The sequence below is a fragment of the Anabrus simplex genome, chromosome 1, assembly GCF_040414725.1.
Source record: "Anabrus simplex isolate iqAnaSimp1 chromosome 1, ASM4041472v1, whole genome shotgun sequence".
Lineage (NCBI taxonomy): Eukaryota > Metazoa > Arthropoda > Insecta > Orthoptera > Tettigoniidae > Anabrus > Anabrus simplex.
The window spans coordinates 1,336,442,622-1,336,467,751 of NC_090265.1; the positions used below are offsets into that span (position 1 = coordinate 1,336,442,622).

Here is a 25,130-nt window from a genome sequence, read left to right on the forward strand (position 1 = left end):
AAATTTAATTTGTTTTAATTTGTTATATTTATATAGCATTTTTTCATGAATATTAACTCTTTCCGAGATGAATATAAATTAGATCATACGGACATAATAAAAATGTTCAAGTCGATGTGTTGCTATTTTATGCTTCTAGCGAAAATACATTTCAGTCTTAAATACTCTACAAAACAATTTACCCTTACAAGACTGGTCCTGAGAAACGTACAAAAGAAGAAGCGGCCTTCCCAATGTCTTGATTTCAAGTTTATTTCTAATATAATACTTGAAAGATTTTCTTAATTAAAAACACGCTTTAGGCTGTAACTATTACGAACATATGTAAAACATATTCGCAATATTAACGGAAATATTCACCAGAGGAAGGTAATCTTGTTAAGTACTAGTGGAAACAATGTCCTGGAAGCACATCGTTATTACTAACCCACGCACTCTTCTAAGTGTTAACAAAACGGAGATGAAGCCTGCTTTAGTTGCGCTGGTTGCAGCCAGGTTTGTAGAGAGGAGGATAGTGTTAGTAAGAAATCAGTGAGCCTAGTTTCAAAAGCAGTTTCTTTACGAAATACTTTTCTCTGAATGTGTTTAGAGAAAGAGCTGAAAAGGCGTAAATCGGTAGGGGCAATGTCGCAGCAACAGAGACGATGCGGAACAGTTTCCCAGCTCAGTTCTTCAATAAAATTAACAATAATATTCGTTTGTAGGAAGAGGAAGTATGGAGTGGAATAATTTACCAAGGGAGATGTTCGATATTCCAAGTTATTAGTAATCATTTAAGAAAGACAGATAACAATTGATAGGGAATATACCACATGGGCAGATCAGCGGTGAGTGGTTGAAATTCTTTGGTCAATTTGATGAACATTCATGCAGTAACAGCACTGGACGTTCAGATAGTTTTTCTTCAACAACAATGGCAAGCCATATTTTTGTCGGCTGTTCACAGCGTCAGTGTTCGTTTCGTTCCTTGGAAGTAATTCATGGCGAATTTTTTACACCAGGTGCACAATGTGACCTTTTTTATTTTTCATGTGCACTGTCCTTTGCACGAAGAGTTGTTTTTTTTTTTCTGTGGGCTTAGCTATTCTTTACAAATTAGTGAAACATATTAGACTTCTCTCTGATTTCATAAATCAAGGGGATGTAAGAATGTTACGTGAATAATGAAATGATTACTATATAACCACTAAATAATAACCATCAAACGTTTGTTGCAAGAAAAGAAAAGGAAATTCTAAATTATTTTTGAAATAAAAAAGTAAAAATGCAATTTTTCTATTTTAATGAATCTTAAGTTGCATGGGACATGCTTTCTACCACACTCTAAAGAAGTTTTTAATAATGGGATTGGAGAAATATTTTGAGCTTTCCTGTAGTTTATAAGTGTAAAATACGCACAGGCTGTGGTTTGCAACCAAACTCATCTCGCCTTCATAAAACAGTTCTATACTTCAAGCTAGGCAGTTTACAAGGAGAGACTATGACAATCAACTTTGCATTGAAAATTGATTCAATTTTAACGTGGGCAGCACTCGTCGACGGTATTATATATAGGCGTGGTCGTATCGGGAATAAGCAAAGTGATCTCCGTACAGGTCACGAAGGCTTTTGAAGGAGCGGAAGGTAAAGACGGCCACAACTCGTAACCTCGGCACTAAGTAGGGTGGATTAGTTAGTTCTATGCCTAGCTTACAGGAATTAACCTGGTACTCATATTTGGTGTAGGCCAAGTGAACACCAGTGCCGTGTGCCCCTCCAGACGTAAAACTACCGTTTCTAAATTTTGCGATTCCCTGAACTCACGCCCTTCCGAGTTAAGTATTAGGGATTATACACAGATTACGCTCTTTTGTTAAGATGCACGTTGTCACTGATTGAGAATGCCCGGCTGAGGGGCTAGTGGCAGGATTCATTCATTCAAAAGGACATGAATTTAAAACCACGTTAGGTAGTCCAAAATTAAGGAAAAATAGACGCACTTTTGGAAGAGCACATACGCAGGCTACCTCAGAGTTCGCATTAGTTAATTCTTCAGAGTATCTTACTTGGAAAAACTGCGAAGTGTCCATGAGAACTGGACTGAGCGTGTCCACGGGGATACTTCGTGAATGACAGATTTGTGCGGTAACGAAATCAATTACTATTAGACAAATTCAGGTCGTCATCAACCAGCATTTGAGCAGGATTTTAAGACGTTTCAATTAATCACTAATGATCTGCATTTAGGGCAGTCGCCCAGGTGGTAGACTCCCTATCTGTTGTTTACCTAGCCTTTCCTTAAATGATTAAAAAGAAACTGGAAATTTATTGAACATCTCCCTTGGTAAGTTTCCAATCCCTAACTCCCCTTCCTATAAACGAATATTTGCCCCTATTTTTCCTCTTGAATTCCAACTTTATCTTCATATTGTGATCGTTCCTACTTTTGAAGACACCATCCAAGCTTATTCGTCTCCTGATGTCCCCCCACGCCATCTCTCCACTGACAGCTCGGACCAGTCAAATATTATCTCCAATGGAGAGCTGTGGAATCATATCAGTGAAACGATATCGTCCTGCAGATCAAGTGATAGTTCGGACACTAACTTTGCAAGAACCAGACGATAACAGACAGACCCACCCTAAACTGAAATCTACTGGAACAGATGAAGGATGACACGGAAGAGTAGAATGAAGAAGGTAACAAATAAAGAGGGAAAGAAGTAGGAAAACAAAATCTGGTTAGGAATAACCGTACAGAGGTCAAATAAATAAAGACTGATAATCGATCATTTCGGTACTGAAATTTCATCGTACGGACGATTTCTGGCATACTTTAGAAATAGGTACAGCACTCTTCACTTAGGATGACGGAAAGGTAGAGAATCTGGCAAACATGAGTGAAGATACCTGTTCAGTTTCAATTGAAAACCTTCTACGTAATCATATATATCATAGTGATGCCAGACAACGAACAGAACCTGATTTTTTATTTATCCAGGGAAAGCTAAAACATGTTTCATTAATCATTCTAGTGCTGACAAGTAGCATCTCCCTTTTCTCCTCTGTCTTTGACTAGTTGCTTACGTGTACTTGTTTAGGCGTTCTCTAATGCTCAATCTTGTGTGAATACAAAGGATCCCTTTAAAGAAGATTTATTTACAATCTAAAGAACCACATTTCACTATTTCTGTTATTTTTTTTAAATATTTAAATAAATGATTTCGAAATATTTCTTACAACTATTGAGTGCGTCTGTATGCAGAACTCCATCTGAAAGTCTTGACAGTAAAGCCCTTGAGTTTCTTATTGTTGTTATTGTTACATATTTGAAAAGGCATTGTCGGTTGTCAATCCCTTATCCTCTTTATTTATTTATTAAATTAATTACCTGCTGTCTTTTAAACCCCACGACAATGGTTCGAATTCTGTTAACTGCAGGTTGGAATTTTCCTTTAAAAACTTAAGTGACATTACGAAGGCGTTCTATCATACGTCCCTGAATAAAACTCTACACAATTCAACGCTGCTCCAAAGACACGTAAACATACTGGATTATGATGAGAACATTTATTTACATTTATTCATTTATTCATCTTAGCAATAGTTTTCTCCCAATAATTCAAGTCCTCATTACAGTGACTTGTGGCACTAGTACTACCGTAGTGACAAACAGTAGGACAATTCACGATGCTCCCTGTTATTTTTGTTCTTGGATTGACTAACTGAGATTAGATTAGATTAGCAAGACTTATTTTTCTGGCAAGGTTGGGGGCGTTAGTCCCTCTCTTCTATCTAACCACAAAATACAATATTTACAGATACAAACATCTTAAAATTACTAAAACAATACAGCATCAGTCTTAAAGTAACAATAATGACATTGATGACTATTATGAAAACATAACCCGATATGTCCAAAATTATAAATTACTTCAAAGCACCTGATTGGTAAGTTCCAGGAACCCATTTGGATTTAAGATCCGCACCCACAGGACCGGAAAACCGAAAAGGAGGCTCCACAACACTTTCCCTACTCGAGAGGTTTCACTGTCATACACTGTTTGATATTAATTGGTAAATACCTCAACAGGTTCTCTAAATCGATTTCACTTTCTTCAGTGAATGTTACAGTACTTACAGACCGATTAGGATTCAATTCACTTCTAATCTTGAGAATTCGGAGGCAGTTATGTTCGACAGGTCTGCACGGTATGTCACTTTTAGTAATATGTCCATGTTCCGATTTATATTTTTACGACGCACAGTAGGAAACTTTTGAGTTTATTCCGTGATCTACAACAACAGTCTGAAGATTCTTACTCTTCATGAGGATATGTGGTTACCTTCCTGAGACTAAACCACGTTTGTTTCAATAATGTTGAAAGACTTGAATTAAACGTCATCTTTTTCTTACAGATGGTAAGGTACCCACCCTACCCGCCGTCAGATAGCTCACTATGCAAACACGATACGCAGGGAAGTAGTTTCTTATGCCTTATGGTCAAAGATAAATTTGCATCTTCTCAGCAGTGAAATCGGTAGATAGATAGAGTATTAAATAATTAAAAAAATTATCAGATGGTGCAGAAGGAGGTAAAAATAAAGCCAAAAGAAATGACCATCAGATCATAGAATACGCAAATAAATCGATAAAATAAGTACAGTACATTTGATATAAAAACATGTGATCACCATCTGCTAGTATGGGCTGGATCAAATTTGATACTTTCGCTTGTCGATCTCAGTCTAACCCTTGGCTTCGACAGTATGAAAGTAGGAGAGATATGAGAAATGCTAGAAATACCATTCTCTGTATCCACCCAGTCCTTGTGATGAATGATGAGAAAATTTCGCTTGTAGATTAACGTATACTAAAAGCAACTTCTGACTCGGCGAGGAAAGCAACGCGAAACTAATTCTCTTCATTTTCTTACTACACCACTTCAGCGACGCACGGATGTAGAAACTGCTCAAAATCTAATCAGCAGTCGATCCAAGGACTCAAAAACCGTACTGTGCATAGTTATATGTGTGCGCGCTTGTGTGTGTATGTGTGTGTATGAGTGAGTGTGCGTGAAAATCGTTGATGGAAATCATGGCCTATTGTTGGTTTAGATTTCAGAAACAGACGAATAATGCACAAAATTTAGAAGAAATAAATATTTAAACATAAACGATGAAGTAAAGCGGGAAGAGGGGGATTAATTTCGTAAAAGAGTACCGTACAAGAAGAATGCAGCCCGTTTGACTTGTGTAATAAGAAAGAAATTAAGAAATGTAAAGAGACCATAGAATAGGGTAACATAAACGATGTAGAAGCTTACATGATAAGACGAAATTATAGCAATATTGTGGTCATTGTTGAGAGCGAAGAGAAACTGAGAAATTCAATAAGGAAATAAACAAAATCATATAGGAGATATCTTCTTCTTCTTAATCTCCTTACCCTCCAGGGTTGGTTTTTCCCTCGGACTCAGCAAGGGATCCCACCTCTACCGCCTCAAGAGCAGTGTTCTGGAGCTTCAGACTCTGGGTCGGGCAATACAACTGGGGAGGATGACCAGTACCTCACCCAGGTGGCCTCACCTGCTATGCTGAACAGGGGCCTTGGCGGGTGATGGGAAGATTGGAACGGATAGACAAGTAAGAGGGAAGGAAGCGGCCGTGGCCTTAAGTTAGGTACCATCCCAGCATTTGCCTGGAGGAGAAGTGGGAAGCCACGGAAAACCACTTTCAGGATGGCTGAGGTGGGAATCGAACCCACCACAACTCAGTTGACCTCCCGAGGCTGAGTGAACCCCGTTTCAGCCCTCGTACCATTTTCCAAATTTCGTGGCAGAGCCGAGAATCGAACCCGGGCCTCCGGGGATGGCAGCTAATCACACTAACCACTACACCACAGAGGCGGACATATAGGAGATATACAAGATGAAAATCAATACAAGAAAGACAGAGGTCTTGCTTGATATGCGATCACTAAGAAAGTACCACTGACTACAATACACTGACTGACAGAGCAAATGCAACACCAAGAAGGAGTGGTTCGAAAGGGATGAAAGTTGGGGGAAAAAACAGAGACGGCACGGACGAATAATTGATGTTTATTTCAAACCGATATGCAGGTTACACAATGCGCACGGCATCGACTCAGTAGGATGTAGGACCACCGCGAGCGGCGATACACGCAGAAACACGTCGAGGTACAGAGTCAATAAGAGTGCGGATGGTGTCCTGAGGGATGGTTCTCCATTCTCTGTCAACCATTTGCCACAGTTGGTCGTCCGTACGAGGCTGGGGCAGAGTTTGCAAACGGCGTCCAATGAGATCCCACACGTGTTCGATTGGTGAGAGATCCGGAGAGTACGCTGGCCACGGAAGCATCTGTACACCTCGTAGAGCCTGTTGGGAGATGCGAGCAGTGTGTGGGCGGGCATTATCCTGCTGAAACAGAGCATTGGGCAGCCCCTGAAGGTACGGGAGTGCCACCGGCCGCAGCACATGTTGCACGTAGCGGTGGGCATTTAACGTGCCTTGAATACGCACTAGAGGTGACGTGGAATCATACGCAATAGCGCCCCAAACCATGATGCCGCGTTGTCTAGCGGTAGGGCGCTCCACAGTTACTGCCGGATTTAACCTTTCTCCACGCCAACGCCACACTCGTCTGCGGTGACTATCACTGACAGAACAGAAGCGTGACTCATCGGAGAACACGACGTTCCGCCATTCCCTCATCCAAGTCGCTCTAGCCCGGCACCATGCCAGGCGTGCACGTATATGCTGTGGAGTCAATGGTAGTCTTCTGAGCGGACGCCGGGAGTGCACGCCTCCTTCAATCAATCGACGGGAAATTGTTCTGGTCGATATTGGAACAGCCAGGGTGTCTTGCACATGCTGCAGAATGGCGGTTGGCGTGGCGTGCGGGGCTGCCACCGCTTGGCGGCGGATGCGCCGATCCTCGCGTGCTGACGTCACTCGGGCTGCGCCTGGACCCCTCGCACGTGCCACATGTCCCTGCGCCAACCATCTTCGCCACAGGCGCTGCACCGTGGACACATCCCTATGGGTATCGGCTGCGATTTGACGAAGCGACCAACCTGCCCTTCTCAGCCCGATCACCATACCCTTCGTAAAGTCGTCTGTCTGCTGGAAATGCCTCCGTTGACGGCGGCCTGGCATTCTTAGCTATACACGTGTCCTGTAGCACACGACAACACGTTCTACAATGACTGTCGGCTGAGAAATCACGGTACGAAGTGGGCCATTCGCCAACGCCGTGTCCCATTTATCGTTCGCTACGTGCGCAGCACAGCGGCGCATTTCACATCATGAGCATACCTCAGTGACATCAGTCTGCCCTGCAATTGGCATAAAGTTCTGACCACTCCTTCTTGGTGTTGCATTTGCTCTGTCAGTCAGTGTATTAACGATGCATCACTGAATGCATTTTCTTAGGAAGATAAAAGTTCACCGACATGAAAAGCAGAATTGTGCAAACAAAAATAGGCTTTGACAACAAATGACTGCTTTTTATACCAAGTAATTTTAGCTACAGAAACCGTAAAAGGTACAAAATTGTATGCCTGGTGTTCTTCTTAGTACAGCTCAGTAGAGGGCGCATGTGGTTTAGAGGACTAGAAGAATATGAGATCGAATGATGGATGAAGAGGGGAAATTCCCGTGGCGTAATAAGCTGACCAGGAAAGTAGGGTTTCACGAATAGTGAAGAAGAACGATATTTGCAGAGATTATTAATGAAAAGAAGAGACAAGTCTGGGCACACAATACAGTAGTTCTCCAATTAATGTTATGGAAGGAATCTCTCAAGGTATAGAAGACGAAGGGGCAGGATCAGACCAAGAAATAAAGAAACTAGCTGGGAACAGAGAAGAGTGAAGAAGAAAAAGAAGAAGAATAAGAATTTTTGCTAAATAATCTTCCACTTAATAATTAAGAAGTATAGTGGGTATATAATCGATTAAATCCTTATATTCTAGACTGGTGATACACAGCCAGTAGAAGTCGACAAAGAGGAAAACGGATGCAACCCGTGTATCTCTTAATTTCTTAAAATTATCACCTCAAGAACCTAAAAGTCGTGGGATGATTGAGGCCTTCTTTACTGACTTCTGCAACAGACTCAGAATAGGAAAATATAAAATCCATGTCGTTGCTCACAAGGTGATCTATCAGGTTATTGATACGCTATCTACATTCATGCTCATGCTACCGTACCCAATGTACCACACATCATAAATTACTTTTTGGCACCGGTACAGTATTTATTTGTAATTTTCTTGTTCAAATCTCCTGTGCGCTATTAATTTATGAGTGCGTTGTATTCTGAATCCTTGAGGTCACCAGTAATTTCAGGCGGATTAATCGAAAATATTTTAAAAAATTATGTCATTTAAAATGTACGCTAATATACTACATATATTAGTCGTTATTGTATTTCGAGGTAAGTATAATATTTCAGTTCCCAGAACTGTCATTTATTCAAGGTTAAAACACATCTTCTTTATTGCAGCTGATGATATCAAATGTAACGAATCTGCAATAACATATGCCTTGCATGGAAACTAATAGTTATATTTTTTAAACATCACAAAATAAGTCATAAATATTTACAAGCAAACATTAGTATATATTATCATGTATTAGTTACCCACTTCCGAATCAGTTCGCATCATCTGCAACTCACTGGAGATCTCCAGTTCCAGTCATGCAAAACCAGTACTCACCTGAAAAGGAGGAATACATAGATTATTAGTGTCATCTGGGAGACCTGATTTTTGCTCATTATGTAAATTATTAAAAAATAATTCGCACAACAGAAATTAAACGTGTTACTTGAACGGGGAAAATAATTTTTGAATACATCAATGTATTAGTGACATTTTTTTATTTGAATGCAGTAAATGAAATTATGAAGAATTTCTGATTAAATCTAAAAGGACTATTTTTACTTAAAGCACAGAAGTTGTATGCACAATTTGTTAATGGGTACTGTATTCCTCTTCAAGAGAAGAAGAGAAGACGCAACCCATATTAAGTTCTGCATATTATAACTCAATCAGGATAAATTATATCCACAGTCATGGTTCAAAGGTCAACATATCAGCTTTCACTTCACGTTCTGCCACGATCTGATGACTGGTTGAAAGTCTGAAACAAAGAGCGCTCAACTTCTGTAACGTACTTAATGTTAAGGAAGGAATCTCTCAGAGGCATAGAAGACGAAGGGGCAGGATCAGACCAAGAAATAAAGAAACTGGCTGGGTACATTAATATTCTCACTGTTGTTCATCACAGAAGTGCTTTTCTGTGATTTTATGTGTTTTTCTTTACCATCTTCTGGATTTTTACTTATAGACCTCTACCACGTTTTTGTAATCCTGCCCTATATTATTTATAGACATCACTGCCGTATAAGTATTCAGATAAACTTTAGAAGCACTGAGAGATCCGTTCGTTGGCCCTAATGTTCTGTGCAAGAAATCAAATTAATATACCTCGTATATGTTCTAAGAGCATGACGTTGTTGAACTGAATGTCATAAATCCGCAGAAAGTGATCAACTACAATTACATGCTAATTTGTGTAGTAATGTTATGTTTTGGTTTTTCTAGTTTCACAAAGTGTCATCGATCAGACTTCAAGAGCCTGGAAAAATTGTAAAATAGTTTCAAGATAACAGGAGTATTTAGTCAGCAATATATATAATTGGATACAAAGACCATGCTCAGGTAGAGGAGGAGACTGACAGTAGCGAAGTACTGAAATTGATCTTTGATAATAAAGATACAAAAGTTGAGGAACAGAAAATCAGCTGAAATTGATGTACTGAAGGCACTGGACTGGGATATAGTGCCATATCTGAAGTACTTATTTGATTTTTGTTTGCATGAAGGGGCCTTACCAAATGAACGCAGAGCGCTATAGTAGACCCAGTGTATACAGAAGGGGTGATAAACATAAAGCGGCTAATTATAGGCCAGTCAGCTTCGCATGTGCTGCAAGTAAGCTCTGGGAAAGTATTCTTTCTGATTACATTAGGCACGTGTGCGAAATTAGTAACTGGTTTGATAGAAAGCGGTTCGGGTTTAGGAATGTTTATTCTGTTGAGGCTCAAGTAGCAGGATTCCAGTTAGATATAGCAGATATTTTATATTCAAGAGGTCAAATGACTGTATCGCTATTGACATACCTAAGGCATGTGATAGGATATATCACGGGAGACTACTCACATAAATTAGGACTACTGGATTACACAAAAGAGTTGTTGAACGGGTGACTACATTTCTAAAAAACATAACTCGGAGGTTTAGAGTAGCTGAAGTGTTATCTGATGATGATGATGAAGAGTTTCGAAAGGAACTTTTTCTTATATATTATTTGAATAAAGAACTGGAATCACAGATATGGTTTTTTTTCGGACGATGTTAATACTATACAGAGTAATAAATAAGTTAGAGGATTGTGATTGACTGTATAAAAACCTCGACAAAGTTGTGGGATGGAGAGCAGACAATGGTATAATGATAAACGGGATGGAAAGTCAGGTTATTTCACCAAGAGGAAAATAATTCTCAGTCTTAATTACTGTGACGTTGGATTTGAAGCACCTTGTAGGCATCACTGTAAGTACCTAGGTCTTCATTGGGTTCATCATATTAACGGGGTTGTAAACAAAGGTTACAGATCTGTTCGCTTGGTTATGAGGGTACTTACGGGTATTAGTAAGAATGAGAATAAGAGTGTCACTGGTAAGGCTCTAATCAGAGTATAGTTTAAGTATATGAGATCTCCTACAAGATTACTTGATTCAAGGTTCGAGAAAGATCCAAGGAAAGCAGCACGATTTGTTCCGTGCAATTTCCGACAAAAGAGTAGTGTTAGGAAAATGTTGCAAACTTTGGGCTGGGAAGACTTGGGAGTAAGGAGACGACTGCTCGACTAAGCTGTACGTTCCGAGCTGTCAATGGAGAGAACGCTTGGAATGACATTTGTTGTAAAACGATGTTAACTATTTAGTAGTTTTTCATTATTATCATTATTATTATTCGTAACTGAAAATGGTTCTACTCGAATTTAATGGAGAAGCGAATACGAATGGCGTCTTCGTTCAATACTTTTGTAAACTAAAAATATTATTCAACCAGTGTTACATATTGCATCTTCATACAAAAAAATAAATAAGAATTAATACTAGGCCTATATATTCAAACGTAAGTCATGTAGTGTTAAGAGAAATACTTCCTCCCGTCCATATCTACTATATACAAATGCTGGTCGGTGTTCACTGGTCGAGTTCAACGAAGTCACTAACACCACAAGGTAAACCACCATGATGTAACATGACATCCTTGTGAATTTTAACTGATTAGAACATTCATTTTACTACGTCACTTGGAACTAAATTCAAGAAAAACTTGGAATACTGACGTTTAAGAGTTGAATAATAGATATTAATAGAGTATCCAGTCGTGTCGTAGCCCGCTATTTACTGAAACTCGAGGAGTTTCTTGAAACTGCCTAAGCTTAAATGGACAAATATTTCATACTTCAGTTTATATCGCCTGAACCGCCTCTTACAACATTCAATTTAGATTGCTATACGCTGCCTAAGTTAGCAGTAATTCTCAAGATGATCTTATTCAGTAAATTGAGGAAGACGAAGCGGGTAAAGAACATCAAGTTGGGACTAATGCGACTGATAGAACTTACAGTACATCGTCCTCTGGCAGGTGAGGTAACCATGGGCAATATTACAACTTACTCTCCTCTCGTGATATGAATTATCACCTGTTGCTAATCACTTGTTGAATAATTTCTTACCGAGTGTCCATAACGTACATGATGGCAATTCTAAACGAAAATCGAGATCTTCAAAAATGTACTAGTACAATGTCTAAAGCCCTTTAATGCATGATTTTTTTTATTTTCATGTTTAAAAGTTATTTTTGGACTTTCCATAACGTTTATGGAATGGGAAAAACAAAAAAATATCAGTCTGTAAGTATTCAAGTAAAGCAACATTATTTAATGTTGCATATATGCTACATCATGAGTAAACATTCTATTTGATACGGTTGTCATTCAAAAAGTAACTAAGGTCAAAGCTATTCTATAAACATCTGGGAACACGTGTGGAACATGCAGTGGTTCATGAAATGCCCACCAAAGGCGTGCAAATCAATTTGTTATTCCATGTTGCATAATCTATGCTACATCATGCAACAAAGGGATGTAGCCTCTCTCATCTCATACCATATGCTACTCTAAGGCCACAGTACTGCCAATCTATGGGTAACCAAGATCAAAGATATTATATAAACACCTTGGAACACATGTGGAACATGCAGTGGTTCATGAAATGCCCACCAAAGGCGTGAAAATAAATTTGTTATTCCATGTTGCATAATATATGCTACATCATGCAACAAAGGGATGTAGCCTTTCCCATCTCATACCATATGCTACTCTAAGGCCACAGTACTGCCAATCTATGGGTAACTAAGGTCAAAGATATTATATAAACATCTTGGAACACATGTGGAACATGCATTGATTCATGAAATGCCCACCGGAGGCGTGCAAATCAGTTTGTTGACCTACGTTGCATATATGCTACACCATGAAACAAAGGGGTAATGACCCATGTGTTGGAAGGCGAGAACCTGGAATATTCTCGCAGTAGGCCAAGCAAGCGTGTAGGTTTACGTGACCGTTGACATGGTGATCAACTCGGGAAATGAATCACGACCGTCTTGGTGAGAAACGACTGATAATACCAATTGTCTTTCATGATACCCATATACTTATAAGAGCACATTATTGGACGAGACAACCTCTATGTCTACTTCTTAGTCCCGTTTCTTGATACAGGGTCGGTGACGAGGTCATATGAATTTCTATGGTATATCTTTTACGGCCGGATGCCCTTTCTGAAGCCATTTCTCAGATTGTTATTTGCATGCAATAATGTAAAACACTCATCTGATACTGATACTATTTATACACAAGGTAGTCTAACTTCATAGTGTAACTTTTTCAAACCTCACCTCTTCTATCCCAAATAATGGGATCGAATTCCGGGAGAGTTAGTTGGCAACAGTTTCCCTTATCAAAGTACAACTCAAGCACTCTGATGATTCCTAGAATCTCGCCCTAATGATGTTAACTCTGCCCAGCCCAATTATTTCATAAAAATTAATGTAAACATGATATGTTCCTCAGTGTCTTCAATTTGCTCAATGATGCCTTGTTACATCGTTATGGTTTACCTTGCGGTGTTAAAGTAGTTCGACGAGTTAACATTGTGCAAACTCGAGGGAATCCGTTACAGATACAAGAGGAGTAATACTTCCTTTCAGATTTCATTATTGAAATGTTATTATATTATAGAGTTCATTTTGACATGTTAGTTTGGAGATGAAATATGTCATATAGGTAGAATTATATATATCTGTTGTTTCTCAGAAGCAAGATTTGTTTTCGGACATACACACACATAGGACTTACGTTATGTTCCACCTCGTCAGGATATAACATTACTACAGCCAATGCTATCGACCTATTGCTGTTTTAAAAGGGGGAATACGCATCAAATAAGGAACATTCTCTCTTCCAGTCTAAATTTGAATTAATACGCGTAATACATCAAATATCACCGAGTTTTAACATTTGAAACCAACACTGAACATTACAAAGTCCAGACTTTCCCTCCAAAACATTGTCGAGTTAAATACAGCCAAACACCTTCAAAATAACTTCTGAAGATAAAATATAGGCCTCCATTTGAATAGAGATTTGTGAAGAATCGACGGAATCCGCTCACAGAAATGGGCATTTTGTTAGAAGATTGGCTAATAGAAGTCTGGGTGGAAGAAATATTTTGAGAGGTTGTACGAGACGTGGAACAGGTCGAACTGGGCCTTACCCACACATCTGGGTGTTGGCGAAGAAGACAGACCCGTGATGATCTCAACACCACTAGTTAGCACAGATTACAGTACAAATTATTGTTATTTATATTGGGAATTATTTAATGACGCAAGAGAGAAAGTACAGGTTTTTACCTAGTGAAGAATAATGTTGAGAATTTGTTATCATTCATCTTATTTTAATACACGTGTTACTTAATTAGTGCACAGGAAGTGGTCTTACTGGGTTCCTTGACACAAACAACTGTACAAAATCTCATTTGTGGCACCTTTGTCTCAAGCTTACACCAGAAGCATGAAACCATCCAGACAAGAATTGCGTCAATACACTCTGCGTATGCTCTTGTCCTCTATCGTAAAACCGGCATTTTGTAGCCTCTAGGGAAGCCTAAAAATATAAATATAAATGCCTTCGTTTTCGTAGGGAGAATAAGAGAAAAACCGTTACATTTATTTTCAGGAATATCGTGGTTTGGGCTATTCTCAAACCCACCATGTAAATTCGAGTTTTATTGTGGTTAATTAACTATTAGTGCACTAATCTATTAGAAACTATCTGCTACCCGCGGCTTCGCTGGCGTGGATTTCGTAATTTTATAAAAGTAATCGCAGTATAAAAACTCACCGAAATATTGAGTTTTACTTAACCCAGAACCTCTTTGTAAACCACGTTTGTGTTTCCTTTATTTTTCAAGGAGATTCCAAATGCGTATTTCAACGTCTGTAGCATCTTCAGTTTTTTAGAGATAAGTATACCCATTAAAGGATTCAACCCCTTCTTAGACCATTTTATCCCCCACCCCTGAAGTGGATTTTCCAAAAACAATTATTTATTTTAAAATGGATTCAAAATACCATTTTTACCTCTATAACAGGTTAGGTTTTTGACATATAATCATTTTAAAATTCACCCGACTTTCACTTATTTTCACCCTCCTTAAATAGATTTTCCGAAAATAAAAGTAACACGAGTCTCTTTATTTTTAAAGGAGATTCCATGTACCGATTTTCACACCTGTAACATCTTGAGTTTTTGAGATGTAAGTATCCCCATAAAAAGAATTCAACCAATTTTTTACTTTTTGCCTCCGCCTCTCATGTAGATTTTCCGAAAAAAATACGTGTTTCTTTACTTTAAAAGGAGACTCCAAATAGGCCTACCAATTTACATGTCTTTAAACTGTTAATGTTTTGAGATATAGACATAATCATTTAAACAATTGGCCCCCCTTTTCACCCCCTTAGCGACGGAACATCCAAAAATCCTTCATTAGAGAGCACGTACACCGTATCCCCAAAATTTAATTTATTTATGTCCAGTAGTTTTGGCTCGGCAATGATGAATCATTCAGTCAGTCAGTCAGTCAGTCAGTCAGTCAGTCAGTCAGTCAGTCAGTCAGTCAGTCAGTCAGTCAGTCAGTCAGTCAGTCAGTCAGTCAGTCAGTCAGACAGTCAGGACATGTTACTTTATAGAGATCAATGTCTGACAAAATCTGTGCGACCGTTTTGCGTAAGGCAGTTCACTTCAGCTTTTATATATTATAACTATAATTTTAGAATTCATTCCGAATAAATGGAAAATCACAGTGGTCTTGTCTGATGCTGCTCGGTCTACTTTTCCAATAGTTATTTTGAAATGGTCACGCTTTCAGTGGATGAAAACATGTAGGCTATATATCATAAACGTTACTTCGGGCTCCTCCCTTGCCATCTTATTCTTTAGAGATCAGAACTTTTGTTACACGGTTCACTGGGAAGGACGTGGGTTCTGTTCTCTATCAGGAAGTCGATAAATGTTGAAATTAAACTTCCACTTCTGGAGAGGTGCATCGCCCAGTGGTTCACTCAGCCTACACAAGAAATGAGTACCAGGTTAGTTTGTGGGGTCAAAGACGACCAGGTATAGAGCTAATCACAATCAACCTACTCCAATTAATATCGGTGGAATATCTTTGCACTCCACTCCTCCATTGGCCTTCTTAGCCTTTTTACAAATAAAAATGAATGTTGTTTTTCAAAAATGATTTCGGAGTATGGTAGAAACTGTTTTAGAAACTACGATATCCAAGCAAAAATGATCTCTTTGGTATGAAAAAAGCCTTATACATTTTCACAAGGTAATTTATATCTCTAAATGTAAAATAATCTTTAATGTAACGCATAAATTAAAAAATAATAAATGTACATGGTTTGCTTGTAACCTTAAAAAATATAGTTTTCACATCATTTAAATTGCAGTTCCCGTCCCAAATGCCTTTTCCATCCCATTATCCTTAGAGGTGCACTACTTGGCACCAATTTCTATTTATTTCATCATTTTCGGACACTAAATAAAATGCATTTTCTACTGTATATCCATAAGACGTCAGGACCAAATGAGAATAAACCTTGTCCATGCCTCGATCAGAATACCCATTACCGGATAGATACATTCTCTGCTTGTGGCGTGCTTGCACGTTCTTTGATCTTACAACAAAGCATGAAGCTCAGTTGCATCGGGAAGACATTCCTAGAGTGAAGCAGCCTTGATCGTTCCTAGCACAACTAGCTTGAGGTAGTTGGCCACTGCGGTGCGATGTCACAATCAAGAAGTCGTAAATGTAATGCAGGCAGCATATTTATGATACCAGAATGAGTACAGAGCAATGGCCACCAGGTGTGAGAAAAGAAAGAAAATCGAACTACCCACTAATTAAACAATATCACACACCGTAAAAATGCAGGTATTCTGACACGGTACATTGTACTGCAATCATTTTACAGCAAACAAAGGAGACATACATTCCCTTATTAGTTTTATATCAGTAGTTAACCCTAGCCGTTTTCACTTAATCCATCAGTATTTAACAACGGATATTTTAACAGTCCAATTCCCGGCAGCCTTGGCCCTCAGCTCACTTTGGGTGTGGGCTGAGTGAATCCAAGGCCCATACCCACCTCCAGAATTTTCAGTCACATTTCTAAGTGTTTCGACTGCCTGGCACGAAACTGAACCCATGTCTTTCTGGATGAACCGAGAACGCCTTTATTGCCTCAATTAATCAGCCTTGGCTCCTTGTATTAAGATAATAATCCTTAGCTGCCTTTGTCGTACTAGTTTTCATTTTGACACTTTGTCGCAAAACCTTTGTATGTTTCCACAGTAGACCAGAGAATTCATGAAGAACAATTCAATAGGCAGTGTGTTACGAATGTGATTGCAAAGCAAAGTCATCTCCGTACAGGCCATGTAGGCCCTTGGAGGGATGGAAGGTACCTCGGCACGTGATTGGGTAGAATGGTTGGCTCTACAACCTGGTACCCATTTTTGGTGTAGGCTGAGTGAGGCTCAGGGCCATATGCACCTCCGGAAGTGGAAATACGTTTCTTAAATTTTACGACTTCCTGACTGGGATCGAACACACATCCTTCCGGGCGAACCGAGCATGCCTTTACCGGCTCGGCCAGGCGGCCCCTACGAATGTCATTGGCAGTCGAAAATGTACCTCCTTCATCGACCAGAATGATAAGTGCGCTTATGACACTTCTAAGACGTTAAACACTGTGTGCATATAATATTATTCTTGAATATTCCAGGAAGGTCTGAATTTCATCATTTTTACATGATTACCAGTGAAGACTAGCTGTTCATGATAATCATTTACTCTTATACGAGAATTATAATCTCGAAAAAGCTCGGGCGCGTCGTGATCGGTTACTTACAGACTAAAATGTTCGACATTTCAAGTGGAAATCTGAGAATTTTGGGTTATTAAAGTAGTATAGCGGGCCACTTATACTTGCGAAAAACAAAGACAATGAATACTGAAGAATATTACACTCTCACGTAAGTAAATTATCTCCCTGAAATAAAGAATAAATAACGAAAGAATGAAACCCATTTCGAGGATGACCTATAATGACATTCGAGCCTGCGTTTTAATGATCTTTAATCCCGTTCTTGATATATGCAAAACGACTGAAAACATGTGGATAATACAGCCATTTTAGTGCCTTAAGACGAATGCTGCCCAACCGTATGACCTGCAGATACTGGAGTGTCACGTGGTCAGGGTAATGACATCACCAGCCATATGATTTAACTTTCGTCATGAGACAAAACTTGACAAAGCTTGATCTAAACGAAAGCAGTAGCCTACTCAGTTCACGAAGCGGAACATTAAGGCAAAATTTCAGGAATATTTTCCTCGTACATGAGGAAGAGAATTAGGCCATATCAGCATGCGTGCGAAATAATGTCTGTTTTTATAAGACTGTCTACTATGGTTCAGTGTCCGAATACGTTCATTTGCTGGAATTAAATCCGAGAGACATGTATCCGTTTTGGCTGATCTGACCGATGCTACATCAGACCACCGTGAGTAAATTGTGGAGAATTTCAAAAAGTCGAAAATCACCAATGCTGAGCTTCAAAAAGGCTTATCGGGAGTGTCTCAAAGTTAAGGAGGCTGAACGTCGTGAGGTGTTCCGCGCTACTGGAGCTCCAGCAGAGCACATCTACTGGCAAAGTGGTGGAAAATGATTTTGAACTCCTGGATGTAAGTACAGATCAATCAATCAATCAATCAATCAATCAATCAATCAATCAATCAATCAATCAATCAATCAATCAATCAATCAATCAATCAATCAATCAATCAATCAATCAATCAATCATCTGAATTTAGGACTGTAACCCAGATGGCAGATTCCCTATCAATTCTTTACGATCGGGCGAGTTGGCCGTACGGTTAGGAGTGCGCAGCTGTGAGTTTGCATCCGGGAGATAGTGGGTTTGAACCCCACTGTCGGCAGCCCTGAAGATTGTTTTCCGTGGTTTTCCATTTTGACACCAGGCAAATGCTGCAGATGTACCATAATTAAGGCCACGGCCGCTTCCTTTCATTTCCTAGGCTTTTCCCATCCCATCGTCGCCATAAGACATATCTGTGTCGGTGCGACGTAAAGCAAATAGCAAAAAAAAAAAAAAAAAAATCGTCAGTAATCTCCCATGATCTACTCTATCAAAAGCCTTAGATAGGTCAATAATTATGCAGTCAATTTGACCTCTTGAATCTAAAATATCTGCTACAACTTGCTGGAATCCTACAACTTGAGCTTCACTGGAATAACATTTCCTAAGCCTGGAATGTCTTCTATCAAACTAGTTAGTAATTTCGCAAACATGTCTAACAAAATCACTAAGAACTTCCCAGAGCTTACAAACACACATGTCAAGCTGCCTGGCCTGTAATTATCCGCTTTATTTTTGTCACCTTTTCCCGTATACACTGGGGATACTATTGCAACTCTCCATTCATTTGGCACCGCTCCTTCATGCAAACAGCAATCAAGTAAATATTTCGCACTATATTCCAAATCATATCGTTTAATATATCCCCCGAAATCTTATCAATCCCAGCTGATTTTTCTACTTACAACTTTTTTATTTTCTTGTAAACATCTTTATTATCATAGGTAAATGCCAGTTATTCGCCATTATTAGTCACTTCCTCTATTTGTACATTGACTTTCTCTTGAAAATGTGTAAATTTGTTCAGAATTAAGAAATAAACAGTGAACAACAAACACTGTTTTTTAACAAGTTGCCTTACGTCGCACCGACGCAGAGAGATCTTATGGTCGCGATGGGATACGTAAGGACTAGGAGTGGGAAGGAAGCAGCCGTGGCCTTGTACAGCCCCAGCATTTGCCAGTATTTGTTTGGTGTAAAAATGGGCAACAACACAAAACCATCTTCAGGGCTGCCGACAGTGTGGTTCGAACAAAATAACATTTCAAACCCGTACTGAATAGACAATAACTATCACGCGGCACCGTATGTAACATAGGCATATGTAAAAACTTGCGGCCGTGATCCCACCCAGGCTTTAAATATAAAGAGTACATTCTTGAAATATTGTCCTGCTTAATTGTTGCACTCTTTGTAACCTCCTCATCGATAATTCTTCACGGTATCCGTCAAAGTTGAAGTATGATCAGATTCCAACATACTTTTTACCTCCAATAACTATGTTATATTGATCATTGGTTCCTGCGAAGTGAAGTATTTGGGGTACTTATTTCCACTGCTTGGGGACAGACAAAATTGCCCAATATTAAAGAGGCAGCAATATGTGCTTGCCCGGAGACATGGAGAAAGCCCCACTGAACATGAATTTTCGAACTAATTAATGCTGTCCGATCGTCAGTGGTCCGGTACAGGTGGTGCGCTCAGCGTCGCCAGCGAAAGTTGACCACTTCCACTTTCTATATAAAGTAGACGCAGCTTCCGAGGAACATCAGTCAACTGGCTGCAGTCTCCTGCGCTCGCCCAGCCATGAGGATCAAGGTGAGCACAAGACTTCCTTCCGATTAACTAACAACACAACTTTGAACCTAACAACTACATTTAAGTTTCAACTTTTTCTATATTTTGTCTGATATCTTCGAATCCTCTATCACAGTTCTACAAATTGAATTTTTTTAGATTTCATAGTAAAATCGTTATAATATTATATCTTTTTGCTAATACCGGCATGGTAAATTATTCAGGTCTACCCTAGTTCGAAATGCTTGAAAGGTCATGCTATAAACACTGGATGGGCTACTATAACCTTAGCTATGACCTTAAATTTTAAGGAAATAAAAACTTCCAATATTTTAATTAATTATAAATTATTTTCATACTTCATCATCATCTACTCAACCCAAACGTTGGTGGGAAACATGGAAGTACTGCACTGGCTTCCTTCAGTCAGTTCTCTTATTTTTTGATGTGGTCGTCCTTGACTGATACTGTTCACTAATACTACTCTAGGTCTTCCTCCGGGTGTACGGCCTTCATCACATCCTTCCAGTAAGGCGGTACTGCAATGTCGATATCAAACACATTTCTCCTTCCCCTTTTTGACCAAATATTCGCAATATCGCCAGCCCCGCGGGTCAGGGATTTTTACCTGGATCTGAGCGCTGGTTAGAGGTTCACTCTTTGCCGGGCTGAGTAGCTCAGACGGTTGAGGCGCTGGCCTTCTGACTCCAACTTGGCAGGTTCGATCCTGGCTCAGTCCGGTGGTATTTGAAGGTGCTCAAATACGTCAGCCTCTTCTCGGTAGATTTACTGGCACGTAAAAGAACTCCTGCGGGACAAAATTCCGGCACTTAGGCGTCTCCGAAAACCGTAAAAGTAGTTAGTGGGACGTAAAGCAAATAACATTATTATTAGAGGTTCACTCAGCCTACGTGATTACAATTGAATAGCTATCTGACGGTGAGATGCCACCCCCGGTTTGCGAAGCCAAGAATAACGGCCGGGAGGATTCGCCGTGCTGACCACACGATACCTCATAATCTGCAGGTCTTCTGGATGAACAGCGGTCGAGCCACTTCAAGTCCCGTTGGCGGAAAAGGTGTTCACCGCGTGAATGATGACCGGTAGGGGGAAGAGGTCGTGGTTATACAATTTTTAATCACTAGATTGCGTGTCGAAAGCTTTTATTCATTTCAAAACCTCTCCGCAGTGTTCAAGTGGGGTGAGGGCAAATAACGCTGTTGATACTAATTCGTCCGTCGGATGGCGACGTTAATCTTGATAAGGCACTTAGGTGATATTTGACAGAAGTAGGCTATGTGCCGAGACTGGGTCCATCCTCTTCCTACCTCAATATCATTATCTTCATCATCTCACATCCAGACGCCCGTGTGCATCAACCAGAAAGGCCTGCTCTAGGCGAGCAGAACATGACCTTGGACACTCCCGATACTAAAAGCCATACGCTAAATTAAAATTAAAATCCTTGTCCTTGTTCTTCCCCATCCTAGCAACGCCAAAATTATGTGGGCCTGTATGTTTTCTTTTCTAGTTGCTTTACGTCGCACCGACACAGATAGGTCTTATGTCGACGATGGGACAGGAAAGGGCTAGGAGTGGGAAGGAAGCGACCGTGGCCTTAATTACGGTACAGCCCCAGCATTTGCCTGGTGTGAAAATGGGAAACCACGGAAAACCATTTTCAGGGCTGCCGACAGTGGGGTTCGAACCTACTATCTCCCGAATACTGGGCCTGTATGTTAGTAGGATGTTAAACCGCTTGAAAAAATGTATATACGAGCCATATTTCATTTTTGTTTATAACTCGTTTCCTACTTTCTCTAAATTATTTGCTACTGAAAGTAACAAATTGTGTGAGAAAGTAACAACTGTTCCTGAGTGGAAAATGAAAGCCTTCTCGTGTTTTACATGCCTAGGGCAGGTCGCTATGTCCGGTATGTGTGCCGCTCTTACAGTTCGCAGCCTTATCTACACACATACTTATTTAGTTCCTCTGATATCTTCAAAGTAAGAACCGTGTTTCAAAACTAAGTTTGTATTACATGTTATGATCCACAGTCCATGCTGTGACATTCTCCACATATATGGCATGCAGATATTATTAAAATGCGATTGCAATTCAGAAACGAAATTGCTATTTGATTTACGTCGCACCGACACAGAGAGGTCTTTTGGCAACGATGGGATAGGAATAGCTTAGGAATGGGAAGGAAGCCGCCGAGGCCTTAATTAATTAATTTGCCTGGTGTGAAAATGGGAAACCACAGAAAACCATCTTCAGGGTTGCCGACAGTGGGGTTCGAACCCACTATCTCCCGGATGCAAGCTCACGGCTGCGCGACCCTAACCGCACGGCCAACTCGCCCGGTGAAACGAAATCGATGAAGATGTTTCGAGTCTTTCAACGAGCGTGGAACATCCTGATTGAACACCATAGTTAAAAACACAGTCCTTAATAATAATAATGAAATAAAACCGTGGCGCAGGAACCTACTAAGAGCTTTAATTTGCCGAGGTGGAGGCTGCCCAGCCAGATGGCCTATAGATATTGGAGTCTCACTTAGTAAGCGTGGCTTTCGCGACCGGGTTGTTTGCCTCTCGTAACAGCCAAATCCTCAGTTGATCTCACGAGGCTGAGTGAACCATACTCGAGATCCTTAGACTGGCCGGGAATCAAATTCGGGACTTCTGGTTAAGACCCGTGCATAATTCCATTATTATTTTATTATTATTAATGTTTTTTGTTATTGTTGCTATTGTTTGGGTCATCAATACTTAGATTGACACATTTCTCAAAATTACTCTAGCTTGTATTAACTCCTACGTAAAGCCCTCTACAGATTTTAGCCCCTTAAGTTCTTCCCAAAAATAACTGAGCAATTCCTCGGTGTCTCCTGTTAGTTTGTTTCTTCTTTTGTTCAAATGTCAACAATATTTCTTCTCTGCACAAAATGATTCAGATTTATTTCTGATCCAATCTAACTATAACACCCTCAACTCATTTCTGTCACACCACATTTCAGAAGCTTCTATTCCCCTTCTGCCAGCACCAGTTACTATCCGGGTTTCACTTATGCATAAACGCCTCAGCAAACATCTTTCTAAAATTCAAGGGAACTGTTCTGGTCGGATTCGAAGATAAAGTGATTAATTTTGTCGGGTAGATAAAGTATGTGCTACGGAAGTCCTCAATATGCTAAGAATATGACATGGAGTGGTAAGATTTCTGCCCATCTTATGAAAAGAGCGACTTCCTCACCAGGTTCGAGAGCGTGAACGTGGGATCATCAGTTGAACACTCTACTTCTGACCCATCGATGTAGATATGTATAAGAAAAGGGTGTTTATAAAGGAAATATTCTCTTTATTTATCCATTCCGAATGTTGAGACTAAGTAAATGTGGTTTCAGAATTGAGAGGTTCAGGCATTTTGCTTTTTAAGATAGACCGTAATCGCTGGTGGATTGTAAATCAAGGATCTTATTAACGGGAATAATAAAAAGACAGATTTTACCCGGCCCGAGTTTCGTGTAAACTAAACTCCAATGAGATGCCTTGTGCCACGTGAATTTTTTCAACATATGTCAGTTTTTTAGTTTTTTTTTTTTTTTTTTTTTTGCAAGTTGCTTTATGCCACACCGACACAGATAGGTCTTATGGCGACGACGGGACAGGAAAGGGCTAGGAGTGGGAAGGAAGCAGCCGTGGCCTTAATTGAGCCACAGCCCCAGTATTTGCCTGGTGTGAACATGGGAAACCACGGAAAACCATCTTCGGGGCTGCCGACAGTGGGGTTCGAACCCACTATCTCCCGAATACTGGACACTGGCCGCACTTAAGCGACTGCAGCTATCGAGCTCGGTGTCAAAGGTGTAACGGCACAAAATGGTAACAATGGAACGAGTTGCTTAAAAATAAGATGACCGACGGCCATTCTTGCACGTTGTGTCGAGTCAACCAATTAGGTTCGAAATCGGAGAGGTGACGAGATAGAATCTTGCACTTGAAATTATCTTATATTGGTATAAGCAGTGCCGGTTAGTGGAGAATTCTACAGAGATCCTAGCGCCACGGGGTTTCATTACCACATCTTGAACAAGGTACGGGCAGGGTTGTTGTGGACGCACCAAAAACTGTGGGCTAGCGGTGAAGACGTCACGCACTTCCTGCCATGCGGATGAGTTCTGCGCCGAGGAGTGTCACTATGGTCAGAAAAATCATCTGTCCCAGGTCAATTTTGAAGTTGTTCTGAGGCTAAAATATGTCTAGAATATGGCTCCAAATATTTTCCGTCGTGCAAGTAGAGGCGCGCGGCTGTGAGCTTGCATCCGGGAGATAGTAGGTTCGAATCCCACTATCGGCAGCCCTGAAGATGGTTTTCCGTGGTTTCCCATTTTCACACCAGGTAAATGCTGGGGCTATACCTTAATTAAGGCCACGGCCGCTTCCTTCCAACTCCTAGGCCTTTCCCATCCCATCGTCGCCATAAGACCTATCTGTGTCGGTGCGACATAAAGCCACTAGCAAAATATATATATATATATATATTCCTGGTAAATATTGTCTGTTTTGTATAGAGTGGTCTATTATACACACTCGTCTACAAGCCAACAGCACATGATGCTGTAACTGGATTATACTCCAAGAGTATAAGAGTTACAAAGCGAGTTGGTCGTGCTAATATGGTCACGCAGCTGTGCGCTTGCATTCGGGAGATAGTGAGTTCTAATCTCACCGTCGGCAGCCCTGAAGATGTTTTTCCGTTTTTTTCCATTTGCACACTCGTCCGCTACCTTCCCATTCCTAGCCCTTTCCCATCCTTCCGTCGCCAAAAACCTTCGACGTGTTAATGGGACGTTAAACAAGTAGCCAAAAAAAAAGTAAAAAAT

At 40.1% G+C, this 25,130-nt stretch overlaps 1 protein-coding gene across 1 annotated transcript in view; it reads left to right on the top strand.

Annotated features, from left to right (window-relative positions):
* The window catches only part of LOC136858887 (tetra-peptide repeat homeobox protein 1-like), a 67,641-nt gene that overhangs the window by 40,585 nt on the left and 1,926 nt on the right, over nucleotides 1-25,130 (top strand). The window lies entirely within an intron of this gene.